This window comes from Apium graveolens, chromosome 9 (assembly GCF_009905375.1).
Source record: "Apium graveolens cultivar Ventura chromosome 9, ASM990537v1, whole genome shotgun sequence".
Classification (NCBI taxonomy): Eukaryota; Viridiplantae; Streptophyta; class Magnoliopsida; order Apiales; family Apiaceae; genus Apium; species Apium graveolens.
In genome coordinates this window covers 149,561,745-149,576,293 of record NC_133655.1, presented here as the reverse complement: position 1 = coordinate 149,576,293, position 14,549 = coordinate 149,561,745, and the positions used below count along the sequence as shown (strand labels likewise).

The window sequence follows — 14,549 nt, the reverse complement described above, 5'->3', positions numbered from 1 at the left end:
TGCAACCATTTAAAACTCACATTCAAACTACCAATCATCAATTAACTTTTAAAAATCATTTTCCCCACGCAATTTTATCAAAAATTCGAACCTAGCAAGTGTTAAAAGTCGAATGAAGCTTGGAAATTAACATGCAATGATTTTTAGTAACATGTATAGAGATTTTGATGACATGCATCCACTTTTATCCAACTAAACACACAATCAACCACCAATAATCCTTGTACTCAAATCTTTTAACCATAAAAACTTGTTTTTATCAAAAACTCAAGTAAACATCAAACAACTAACATGCAATCTATACTACACCAAATTTACATTAAATCACTTTGAAAATCACACAATCTAGCACTTTATTCTCTCTTATGAATATGTTCCAAGAAATTGTGTTTTCCTTGGGCATAATCAAAGAGATGGTGTTACAAAACTTGCTTGAAACTTACATGCAAAGAGGAATAAGATAGAGAATTAGAAAAGATGATGATCAATGGTGAGATACTTGAGTTCTAACTAGTATTTGCTATTGCATATAGAAGAGAGAGGGTGTATTCGGGAGAGAGAGAGCCGAGAGGGAGAAGAGAGAAAAGAGAGAAAAGAGAGATAAGGAAAAGAGAAAAGAAAGAAAGAAAGAGTGGTCGGGTGGAGATAAGAAAAAGAGGGAGGTGTGGGTTTTTATAGCCAAAATGGCAGGGGCGTTTTAGTCTTTTGCCAGCCCGACACTAGAATCTTTTTTTTATTTAACTCAAAATGAATTTAATTAATACACAACCCTCTCAGAAAAGATGAAAATGTTACGAATAACAATTTTAGAACATAGATCTCTAAATTAGCTTTCCAGACACATTTTTAAAATAATTTTTCAGCGTACCGTTTATTTTATATGAATTTTACAAGACTACGCTCAGAATAGAATTATAACTCGATAAAATCATTTTAAAATACACCTAGCACCAAATAATTTCATCTATCATTTTTAGAAAGTCTCTAGGATTATTTCGAAGATAACAAAACAAATTTCACGTCTTGACCATACTCGGATAATTTTATAAAAATATATAAAGGTTCAATAAACCTTATTTTAAATCAAATAAATCCCTTAATAATTATTTAAAAATATCCAGATCACATAATCATGCACATTATCTGGCAATAACATTTACTCACATATCCCGACTCATATCGAAACACATTCAATCATAAAAATTTCCCTTATTATTCATATTCACTATTCGCGTAACGTGTCGCGTCCTGTCTGACGGCCCGACGCTGAGCGTTTCCACTTACGCTTCACAATCATTCTCTTTTATATCAACTGACACATTACTGGAATATAATACTCACTTAAACATTCCTATTTCATACAATAACACATAGTTCACATTTAAATACCTTAATCTCTTTTTAAAACGGGTTCCGTTCAACCTGACGGCCCGACAACACAGCTTATCCCCTAAGCTGACTCATCAAACTGGAACGTGTCATTTTACGTTCCCAGTTCCCAGTTACTAATATACAATAAAGACAATTAACCAACAAAATCATTTAACCCTTTGTTTAATCACATAATTTATAATTACAACACAGAATTATACTTTATTTCCTTAATCATGTTGCGAAATTCCCAGTCTCTACATATCTTCTCTTAACAAGTTGTCTATACCTTGAAAATCAATGAAACTCTTCTCTCCAAGTAAAATAACCACAATATCATTATTCGCTCTCAACAAATTGCCCATGCCTAAAACATTGATGGAACTATTCTCATGATCCAAAACAACGCGAGCATCACTATCTGCTCCTAACAAGTTGTCCAATACCCAACACCACAATTTTCTCTCAACAAGTTTTCCACGCCTAGAAATTCAGTAGAACTCTTCTCTTGAACCAAAACAATGCCAACACCACTTGGATCACAATCGACTTTACAAGGATTAAAAAAATCAGGTATAATTAGTGGACGAGTAATGTCCATGTTGGTAATTAAACTGACTATTGGTCTTGTAATGTTGTCCAACTGGTTCTCACGAATAATAATGAACGTAGATTAGTCCAAAGTCATGTTTGTCTTCATGAGAACAAGTATATGAGCACATGATGCTCATGCATCATTCTCCTCTTCTTCGAAAAACAATTGTCCTCAATTGATAATAAACGCATATGAATATCTTAATAAATGCACTTGATGCTCATGCATCATTCTCTTGTAAGTTGGAACCTTCAGATTCAGCATCTTGATATTAGTTTTTTTGGACTTTGGATTGCATCACGAGGAATGAACGTTGATAAAACACAATAAAAAAATGAAACCAAACACAGTCAATTAAGTATCTTAATGAACAATCAACACTTATACAGGGACGGATGTATATAAGGGCTAGACTGGGCTTAAGCCCAAGGAGTTTTTCAAAAAAAATTAGCAGTTATATCTACTAATATTTGGCATGCTCAACTATTTATGAAGCCCATTACCCACTTAAATATTTAGGCCCATTCAATCTAAATGTTTTTTTAACTCTATAATTCTTAGTACAATCAATAACTATCAATACTTTACTGATATATGAAGAAAAAGAACAAAAAAAACACTCATTGAATAACAAGAACACAAACTTTGGCTGAAACGATTTATGAATTTTATGTTGATATATATAAAAGAGAAAATTTGTTAAAAAAATTAACATAAAATGACCTATGAATTTGATTACATAAATGATATGCGCTTGAAATTTCGGTAAACACATATCAAGCCCACCTCATTTCGCATTCCTGATTCCGTCCGGGCACCTATATGCTAGCAGGGAAGTGACAACGATACAGGAATGAAAGTATAATGACAAGTATAATGAAAGTTATAAATAATGGAGTGGTTCAATCACAAAACAGTCTTGAGTTTGCATAAGTATAATGAAATTAATAAAATATTCCATACACACAAATCACGTAATTTAAAAAATATCGATTTTTTAAAATATTCTTGCACTTGTTTTCACTAATAACAAATCGTATATCTAGTCGAAGAGCTTGCACAAGTTTCCAGAATAATCTAAATTAAATATTACATAAACAAATTAAAATCTAATAAAAAATTAAAAAAAAATCACTGATTTTACGTAAATATATAACATAATAAATAAAATATTTTGTAACATAATATGAAAAATAAAAGAAATGAAATGAAGATTTGTAAATTAACCGGAGACTCGGGATATTGTTATTCGAAAAAGTTACTTATTATTGAAGTTATTAGTTGGGCTGTAGAAAGTCAAATATAATTATTTCCAATATATGTTGTATGTTAAATTTTATGCAGATATGGTGAAAAATAAAGGGTTTTTACCTTCGGGACCTTCAGAAGTACATATTCAGCGCAACCAAATAAAGGCAATAATATTCTCTTTACTTCCTGCATGCACAGAGCCTGATCCAGAATCTGAAGTTCCGTTCAGTGTAGATGCTATAATTGCCAACCCCCCTGCCTATGGTAAAATCAATCTATTAGCTAATCTTGATTTGAGATTCAGATATTTGTTTCCTGTACCTGCTTTCTTGTATCCAACCAAAATACCTGTCCTAGTTTTGCATTTGGGCAATTTTTTGAAAAATTGGTAAGTCTTTTGACTAAAATAAGTATCTGAGTGTCTTGACTGTCTGGGGTATCCATTAGAAACTGTCAATGCCTTCACGGATAGAAATTTTTAGTCTTGAATGTGATTGATCCATGTTGATGTGCTATTTTATCATATATTTGACTATTTCTTTTAGTTTTTCTGCATGCTTATTTGCAAGGCATTACTTCTTATAAGGAAAATAACATTTCAGGACACTTTCATGTTGCAGAGGCCCTTAGAGTACCAATCCATATATTTTTCACAATGCCATGGACGTAAGTTCTTTCGAACTTACTTTTTCAATCTCTTTTTTCACTAGTGTTTGTGGCAACCTTGTTATCGTATGATTTCATATAGGTATAGGCGTATAGCGTATTCATGTTCAGTGTCTTGTATAATCATGACTAGCCAGCTAAAAAGCACACACGGATTTGTTCACGGGCTCCTCCTAAAAGACCTCATTCTATTGGAGTTAATTAAAAGCAAGTTTTCTAGGAAATTTTACCTTGATTTCTCTCGATCTGGGACTTGAGTTGACCCCCAAACTATCCACAAATTCAAACACACACCTGGATCACTCTTTGTGGGCCTCACCGGTATTTTACAAAGAAATAGTAAGGTTCTTGCTACTCTTAAGTGCTCAGGTTAAGTGCACCATTAATTACTTATACATATATCCATTTCTGCATCTATATCGCTTTCAGGTTTAAAGCTAAGATGATCATGCTGTGTAAACATTAAATCAGTACAAGGGGAAGCACTAAAGTATCTAAAACACCAACAACTACCTCCATCTGTAATCAGGCAGGGGCATGCATATGTTGGCTAGTTACTTCCTGTGAATATAATCACCAAACTTCCATTTGGTTACTCCATGATAACCATATATGCAAATTACTTATATATCATTGCCTATCTCGTAGTTCAAATAAAAACATTTGGAACATTTTCATATATAGACTGTACTGAAATCTGGTGCTGATTACTGGTGTAAACTCTATTGCATACTTAACACCATTAAAATGCATAATTGGTGTAAACTGCATCATTAAAATGCATATCAATATGTCCTAAAGAACATTTGATATCTTGAGTGGAGGTATTTCATGTGCTCTTTTATAAACGATGATACTTCAACAACCATCAAGCTACTATTAGTATTTTGTACTGTTATTCTTTTGTTTCTAATACTGAATATATCTACAGTCCTACGAGTGAATTTCCACATCCACTTTCTCGTGTTAAACAACCTGTTGCATATCGTGTAAGCTATAACTCAAATAGTTTATTGATCTGGCGAGTTCTTCATATAAAACTTAATTACGATATTGGCATTCTAAAGACTAATTTGAACTTCCAATACCATTGCAGATATCATATCAAATTGTTGATTCACTGATCGAACTTGGGATGCGCGATATGATAAATAATTTTAGAAAGAAAAAGTTGAAGCTAAGACCTGTGTCTTATTTAAGCGGTTACAATGATCCTCAGGATGTTCCTCATGGATATATTTGGAGTCCTCACCTTGTTCCTAAGCCTAGAGGTTACAACTTGAACTACTTGGATCTTTAAGATTACCTGCTTTGATATTATAGGATGTGTTTTATGAGATGACTGGCCAGTATATTAATCAAGAAAAATCCGTGTACTCTTATTCTATTCACAGAAATTATTTGAAAAGCATAGTAAACACACCAACTTTGATGGAGATTCTTTCTTGTGTAGATAAAACATAATTAGTATAGCTAGTATAGGTAATTAGGGTCGTGTTCTACGTGAACACTTCTTAGCATGAGAATAGTGAGAACTACAGTTATGCACTCGTACAAAATTGTAGTTCAGCAGTTATTCTGCACATGTTCTGCAATTTCTATGTTATGATGTTCCCGCACTTTTTAAAAGTGCATAACAACTGTTCCCATTATAAAATCTGTTCTCAGATCACTGCCTAGGTAACTATATTAACAAAAGGTTATTGTTCTTCCTTGATGCTGAAAGCAAAAAGTCAGTAGATCAACATCTTTACTGTAGACTGATCCTAGCTGGCATGTGAATTGTGATTTTCACCTGGGTTTCCGAAATAACTTTGTACTTTACTTTGATTGAACCGAAGGTAAAATATTTGTAGAAGTGGCCCGTTCTGGGTTATTCAATATTTCCCTATGATCCTTGCTCCAGCCTCCGAGTACCGATGAACAAATGCAAAGCTAGACATGTATGACATACGAGGAACAACTGATACACTAATAGTTTTGTTGCAAGATGAATTTAAGTACAGTTTCACCAATGAGAATCAACATTTATAAACAGGCAACTTATAAAGTGAATATAAAACTTGACAAATATGCACTAATAAACTAGTTTCTTTAACTGCATTGAACCAGTTTTACAAAGCTAGACTTTTTTTGTGGTTCATAGCTATAATTAGTAAAAATTTTGCACTTATAAAGTTTTTGCAAACAATATATGATTCTCATGTGATTGATATATGATGATCCACAGATTGGGGGCCTAAGATCGATGTTGTAGGTTTTTGCTTCTTAGACCTTGCATCCACTTACATACCTTAAGATTCCCTTGTGAAATGGCTTGAGGATGGTAAAATGCCTATCTACATTGGATTTGGTAGCCTTGTAAGTTTTTCATAAATATCTCTTATTAGTATTCATTTTCAGAGGTTTGTTTTGTTGAGGGTTGTTCTGTCTGCAGTAAAAGGATTTTTACTTTGTCTAAGCTATTATTTGTTATTGTCAGATTATGTGAGAAACATTAAGTTTAACATGGGGATCCCTAATATTGAGAGGAGGGAAAGAGATCGGCGAGGAATTTTTTTAATATATTACAACTTCTAATGCAAATATCACAGAGGCGGCCTATTTAAAAAACACATTGATAGATTTACTGCATATGTTTTACATTTCTTCTGCAGTGACAATGAAACACCAAAATGTTGGAAATATTTTTAACACAAGTAACAATAGGGTAATTATATTCAATTCAAATCAGAATCAAGAACAGGCAATCTAAACCAATTAACAAAACAAATCACGAAGATCAAACGAATTTAATAATCAGAAACAACAATATTAAACAATAACGAGAAAGAAAGCTTATCTATATAGATGGGGGATTTATATGCATGTCATTTTTTATTTTCAAACTTCTCCTACTTTACTCAACACTGTATGTGACCTCACTAAATGTTTCCAAGAAACTCTAGTGACTAGCTTAACTAGAGTTGCTAAAGACCACACTCGGGTGGCCGGAAATGGAAAGAAAAATTGGGGAAAAGTAGGGGAATTGGAGGAGGTTGATAAGGGAGATCGGTGGAGAGAGAGAGGGACGAACTAGAGATAGAGAGATGAGAGAAAGAGCAGGATGAGCGGGAAGAATATATGTTTTCTTTTTATTTGTTAAACTGAATGACAAATTAGATAACGTTTAAGTAACGTTTGTTAGACGCAAGTGGATCACTTGGACAAAGCCAAGACTATAGTGATTCCACTTGGAAGACCAAAACTTCCGATGGTACTATTTGGAAAAGCCAAAATTACAGTAACACCATTTGGAATATTCCTGCAAGTTTGAACGTAATTTTAAATTTGTAAGCTTATAACTGAGTTCAGGCACATACATAATTTGTGTGAATGTGCCAGCTTGCATATTTTTTCAAAAGAGATGGAGGTCCTTATTGTAAATGTTAATAATGATTTGCAGACTTGATATGGTGTTACAGCACAACATAGAACATGTTCGCGATATCTCTACCGTTTTCCCCTTTTAGTAAATGCATATTCCTCTTTCGCGCCCCTTAAAGTGAGAAAAAGTTTAACTTAATCACATCATGCATATTAATGACATTACTGATTTCTATATCATTTATGTGTATTCATTTGGTTTTCACATCTCTAACATTAATAAATATTGTTCAGCCTATTCAAGACCCAGATAGAATGACTGAAATAATTGTTCAAGCCCTGAAAATGACAGGGCAAAGAGGTATTATTAATAAAGGCTGGGGTGGCCTTGGAAACTGTAAGTTCTGCATGTCTTTTATATAGTTCGGTAGCTTATAACATATCGGATATTACCCCTCTGTCTCAGTATCACTGGAATAATTATCTCAGTATTACAGATATTACCACTCTTCAAATGTAGCTTGCAGAGAAGTTGATGTATTATTTTATCTCACAGTGGTTGAACAAAAGGACTTCATGTATCTATTGGATAACTGCCCTCATGACTGGTTATTCTTGAGATGTGCTGCAGTGGTAAGGCTCATGTTTTGGCTCATTAAGTAGCCTGAAATTAACTTAGATGGGTGCTGAACAAGTGTTCCTCATTAATGTTTTTATTTATACAGTAAGAGATTAGTGGGAGTCAGGAATAATGTAATCAGTATCACATCATGCTAAAAATACAGTTAAAAACATACGGTTAAATTGATAAAATGGAGTTAATTAATGGATAAGAGGGTGTACTATACATGATTATCATGATTTTAAAGTTAGAAAAAAGATAATAAAAAGGAACCTAGCTATATTAACATATGTAATCCAGCTCCAGATCAAATGCCGAAACAAGCCTACAGAATAAGCGTTCTAATACAGCAGTTTTTGTTTTGTCATCCTCCTTTGGGTTGTGACAAAATGTTACCCAGCTATCCATAATATAAATCTACCTTAGAAGTAGAGACACGCGTATGAGTGGTTCTACGATTGGTAATTTGTATTATAGGAATCAATAAAATCAAAAATTATTTGGTGGATTGAGCAAGAAAATGTACCACGCACATTTCTAGATGGACAGGACAATAGTAGGAAAAATTTGTTATTTGTATGTTATATTTCGAGTGAAATGTTGTTCCTTAATTGGATTCAAAATCTAAATTCGAAGACTTTCTTAAACAAGGTCCATCATGGAGGTGCTGGAACGACTGCTGCTGGTCTTAAAGCTGCGGTAACTATTACGTTTTTCAACTCAGCTACCATTATTGTATTTATTTTGTGTCATGCATTATTTTCCTTGTGAATTAGTGTCCAACAACTGTGGTACCCTTTTTCGGAGACCAGCCCTTTTGGGGAGAGCAGGTTCATGCAAGGGGAGTAGGGCCAGCACCAATTCCAGTTGATGACTTTTCACTTGAAAAGTTGGTAGCTGCCATAAATTTTATGCTTGATCCGGAGGTATATATGATCTTGAATACTTTTTGCACTGAAATACTCTATTTATGCATGTTCCTACTGCTTTAGAGGTTTCCCTGAGGAAAACAAAATATTTATGAATGAACAGATACTAGAAAGCCAAGAAGTAATATATAATCGCCTTAATAATATGTGCATTAGTTTCATTCCGCATGTACATGGGTGGGATAATCATGTAACCCAATAACTGTCATGATGGAGAGCAATGCACAAAGTATTAAGCTTAAACAAAAATTAGCAGTACACGATACAATAATAAATTGAACAAGTCATGACATAAGATTGATATAATGAATGGGAAAACTGCTAATAATACTGTAAAAGGAAACAAACGGAAATCATCCTCTCTCTTTTTCTTTTGCTTGAAAATGAAACCCACTCACGCACCCATCTTCTCTTTGACAATATTCAAACCCTCGACCTACCATAAGTGGAGTAAGGGAGATATTACAGGCCACTGGTTTAGATTTGTGCCTCAAAAGTCATTAGGAATAATGTACATCCCGCTGAAGTATGAAATTCATAAATGAAGTCTCTTGTTAACAAGCTATATGTCTTCCATGGAAGAAGACAGTTCCATAGTGTGTTTGGATTGACATAATTAACTTATAATTAAGGAGCCCTTGTTGCTAACATAGGCTACTTGCTTAGAAGTAAGGAGTCAATATTTGGTAAATTTTAGTTTCCTTTAGCAAGTAGAAATAACAACTTAAAACAAGAGGAAACTAAGATTTCCTAAACGCCAATCTAATTGGTGTACTTTTCCGCTCTACAAAGTACATTTGATTTACATAGACTCCAAGTTTGTATAGTATTTTTGGAACCTTGTAAACTGTAATTTTTATGGCTTCACATAGTCCTAAAACTTAAGATGAATAAATCTGTGTTTTGTATGTAGGTGAAAAAACGTGCACTTGAACTAGCAAAAGACATGGAAAAGGAAGATGGAGTCACTGGAGCAGTTGATGCTTTTCATAAACATTATCCAAGCAATAAGTTGGATGCTCAACAGCCGACTCGTTTGCCTAGAAAGTCCAGGAAATTCTCGGTAAAACAGTATTTTGCTTGCAGTTCTCGATCTAGACATCACCCCCCCATGTAAAATTGCGGCTCTGTAATTTCGAAATCAAGATCAGCCACATTTCTTCAAATTTTCACTAAAATGTTATCATCATTACATTTGCATATAAATACGTAAGATATTGAAATGCATCTACCTGAGTCCGGAGGTTTAAAAGTTAAATGATACTATATTCCTTGTCACTGGTCTAAATACAGTTCACAGTTCTTGATGCTCACGGTCAGAAGTGTGGTACAAAAATAATTCTTTTACTGGAGAGGTAGCCCGCAAAAGAGTGATATTTTCTCTGGCTGTATGGAAGAAAAAGATGAAAAATATGACAGAACGCGGAAAATTCTGCTCTGGTAAGGATATCAGACGCAGAAATGAGCAGAGTGTTGACTGTAGCACATCCGAATGGCAAATATTCAAAATGACAAATGTATCGAAAATTTGTTTAACACTTTATACGCATGTTCAATATTTTATAAAGGTTACACGTTTAACTTATGAAATGTATATTGTTTATTAATTAGTTACTACTAAATCCATTCTAAATGTTCTATATGTTGGGCTTACATATAATTCCACATTAATATGATATTATTTGTTGTGGACCCTGTCCTCACGGGTTTATTTTTGGGTCACTCCCAAAAAGGCCTCATATCAATTGAGTTTACTGGCTAGTTATAAGCAGTTCGAAATACATAAATTTTTTTATTCCGGACTTTGCGTAGTCGGTGAAAATTTTTAAAATCTTTTCCACAAACTATGTGACACAACTTCTAACACTATAGCATAATATTGATTATATGATTCTTTTTATATATATTAGCTGTCTTTGGATCAGAAATAGGTTCCCCTCGTAGGTTTTTATATCCATGTTTAGACTATGAACAACAAATTTTAAAGGGGAGAAATTTTAGTTACATTTCGTCAAATATTAGGCATTTATACACTCGCTTCCTAAAAGGTAAACATGAATATAATTTTTCTATAAGCATGCATTTATAATATATGATTAAAAGAATTATATTACATTGTACATTATTCACAAAAGTTTTAATCTAATTATCGAAACAACTATTATTAATCGGGTTGTATTATTATATGACACCTATATTTACGATTTTAAATTAGATTTAAAATTTATTCCCAACATAAGAATAACCTAAAGTGTCACACAAAAAATGCTCGGAGAATTATTTAATTTTAATTCGATTTTAAATTAAATGAAAGTAATTCAAATTATTTATTATTAATTAAGTGAAACATAACTAAATGAATAAATATGAATTTCGAATTTACTATTATTATTAATCCGAATTCAGTTATTAGTTGATTAAGTAATGCTTATTTATACGATAAAAAGAAATTTTGAAGAACTCTTAATTGGATTAGGGTAAGGGGTTAGTAATCTCTTAAGAGAATGATTGAGAGACTATGGTTTAATTAAGCTAAACCGCAAGGGAGAGAGAGAGAGTGAAATCGAAATTCAATTGATTGCTAGTTCAATTCAAGGTTCGTGTGGATATCACTAGCACGTAGATCGGTCATTGCATGATCTTGGTGATCGAGTAAAGTTTGGACCTTCATAGTCATTCATAAATTATTAAATCGTCATTAAGGTCAAGATTCAACTTACGAATTAAATATATATTTCACATGGCTCATGCAAATGATTTCGTATATTCGGTTTTGTAGTTTATTTATATTATTTCTGTTACGTTTATATGCATGAAACCTTTCAAATTCAACTTAATACAATCTAAAATAGTGAGCCCTATATTTAAATGGTTAAAGAAATTCTTTCTCATTCAAATACATTACATACACAGTATATAATGTATAAAATATATGTATAATTTCTATATCTCACATTGTTTATCGATCATGTTAGAAAATAAGATCTCAAATATTAGACATATGGGGTGAATGACTAGTTATATATCTTTTTCTGATTTTTAAGACTAAACACAAATATCACATAAAAATATAAAAGAAATCAACACAAATATATTTGGTCAACTTAATTTATATAAATAAAGCAAATTGATACTACTGCTCCAAGAAAAATAATGGCTTTCACTCGAGAAAACCTTTCTTGAGTTTTGCCTTACAGAGAAAGAAAATAAAGTTTTGCAAATTCTATTTGCTACACCAAACCCACTCATAACTAAAGATGAGATATGGACACTACTAATAATGCATTGTATTACAATTGTGCACTCCCATTTACGACAAATTGTCATAACTAATTCTGAAGGGACACGTTACAATTTTATGTGGGAACATCTTGATTTTGTCCAGACGCTCCCTTATTTCAGTTGAATGTCCGCCTTTCTTTCCCTCTAAGTTTAACTGTAGGTTTGACACGATATAGTCTAATTTTGACTTGTCGATATAGCCAACTTCACAATATGGAACTTCTCAAAATAACTTTAAAAACTTCAATATAAAGCTATGAGCCACTTCAATATATAATTCTTCTAGACTTCACTATATGTGACTTAGAGAAATTTCCGCAACTTATTTTCTTTAATAGTCTTCTTTCTTCAGTCTGCTGCTTGAATAATCTTTGATTAAACTTCTACCATAATAATTTATTCTATGACTAGTATTCACAAGAGTGTTGCATTGAAATCCCTAAACTCCTTATAATCATTGAGCTATCTAGAAAAATTATATAAATGGAATAACAAGACAAGTACAATAGAAACATATCACTAATCCAAATAGTAGAATCTATTTGGTCATGTAAAGTGACATTGTCACTTGAGTAGGCTTTTTATGATAAAATAGAAATATCATGTGTCTACCAATCTCCTTCAAATTATGAGTAACAAACTTAGGCACAATTTCAAGTCTATTAACAAGTCTACCATATATTAAAGATAAAATATTTGAGTCTGGAGGGTGTATAACCAGTATTAACAAAGTCATTCGACACTCTTATCATCTCAATTTTCTCAGCGGACTTTTGACTTAGCTTCTTCTACATCATTTCAATGATTTGAACAATCAACCTCTTATAGGGATGGCAATTGGGTCACTTCGGGGTCAGGGAGTGTTCACCCCGCTTCCGATCCCTGAACCCTAACCCATTCCCCGAATTCACACTGCTCCTCGAACGAGCATTCTCTTACTCCCCGATCCCCGCCCTGAACAGAGAACGGGGATCCCTGTAGGGAGTCGGGGATTCTTTTTTTGTTTAACATAGATAAATTATGAATAATATTTTTCAATAAAAAATAATAAGATAAATCATTATATTTTAAAATTTCTTTTTGATTAAATACTAAAATTTAACCTTAATTTGAATTAAAATATATTATAGTACCAATAATAATATTATAAATAAATAATATAATAATAAGTAAACTTTAAATTATTTAGTGGACTACAAATTCTAATTATTATATAAATATAAATATTTATTTATTTATTTATTTATTTATGTATATATAATATAAATATAATATTATGCTATATAAAATAGGATTCGGGGTCGGGGATCGAGGCGAGGAGAAACTAATCCCGACCCCCGATCCCCAAATGTTTTTTATATATCTCGCTGATCCCCGTCACGTACTCGATCCCTAACCTATTGTTCTGCATAGTCAAATCTTTTGGAATGACTCATGTGTCTTGGTTCAATATTGGTAAATCATACTCCCTCTGTCACCTCCAAATGTTTACATTTGGGTTGGGCACGAAATTTAAGAAAAATGATAAAATAGTGGAGAAAAGTTAAAAAAAAGTGAGTAAAGTAGTGAGACCGATTAATATTATATGTATAAAGTGGGTATAGTGTAGAGAAGTAGTAGATGTAGTTATTTTAAAAATTATAAAAACTTTACAATTTTTGGAAAATTTTAAAATGTAAACAATTGTAAGGGACATCCCAAAAAGAAAGTGTAAATAAATGGGAGGGACAGAGGGAGTAGTATTTAGTGTTGAACAGACTCTGGTAGCTTCTGTGCTTGACTACCGAATAAACTGTCATAGAGATTTTTGTTTATTTATCACATTCCTCTCAATCAAAGACAGAATTGCATCCACTGCAGTATACTTCAAGTTCACCAGGAAGTCATATTGTAGATGCCAAATTAGAGTGTTGTTATCTGACACCATGACCACCCCTTTCATATGAACTTGATTAATTTTCCTTGGTAGCAAAGTGAAATAATTCACCCGTTTCTTGATCAGTTTGAGATAAACTTTATAATCTCCATTTACCTCTTCTTTTAAAGCTTTCAGAAACTTCGGGAATGTTAAATCATGATATTCATTTGACTCACCTATTTCCTGAAGTTTTGCCTCAATCAGCAACTTCACAGATACCAGATTTCCATCTTTCTTTGTAGGTATTTTACTTATTGGCTTTGGACACAACATTGTGTTGGGATAAAAAGTTCTTTGAACAATCATGGTTTTTCCTTCAACATCTTTAATAGCCACCTTGGGCAATTTGATTAGCTTGATTTCATTCTCTGTTATTTACAGTTTACCCTTTTTCCTCTCCTTCTCCTTGCTTTCTTTTATCCCTATACTTTCTTTCTTCCCTTTAGTTTCTCATTTACTTCTTCTCTCCCCCTTAGGCTTGTTAGAAACTTTTGGGGTTGGAGCTTCTACTAGGATATTCATATAATTCATGATTTGAGCAAACATATG

The 14,549-nt window shown here is 32.7% G+C and overlaps 1 pseudogene; it reads left to right on the top strand.

The window, feature by feature from the left end:
• LOC141684652 (sterol 3-beta-glucosyltransferase UGT80A2-like) overlaps positions 1–10,381 on the top strand; it is a 31,221-nt pseudogene extending 20,840 nt beyond the window's left edge.
• The last annotated feature ends 4,168 nt before the right edge of the window (positions 10,382–14,549 follow it).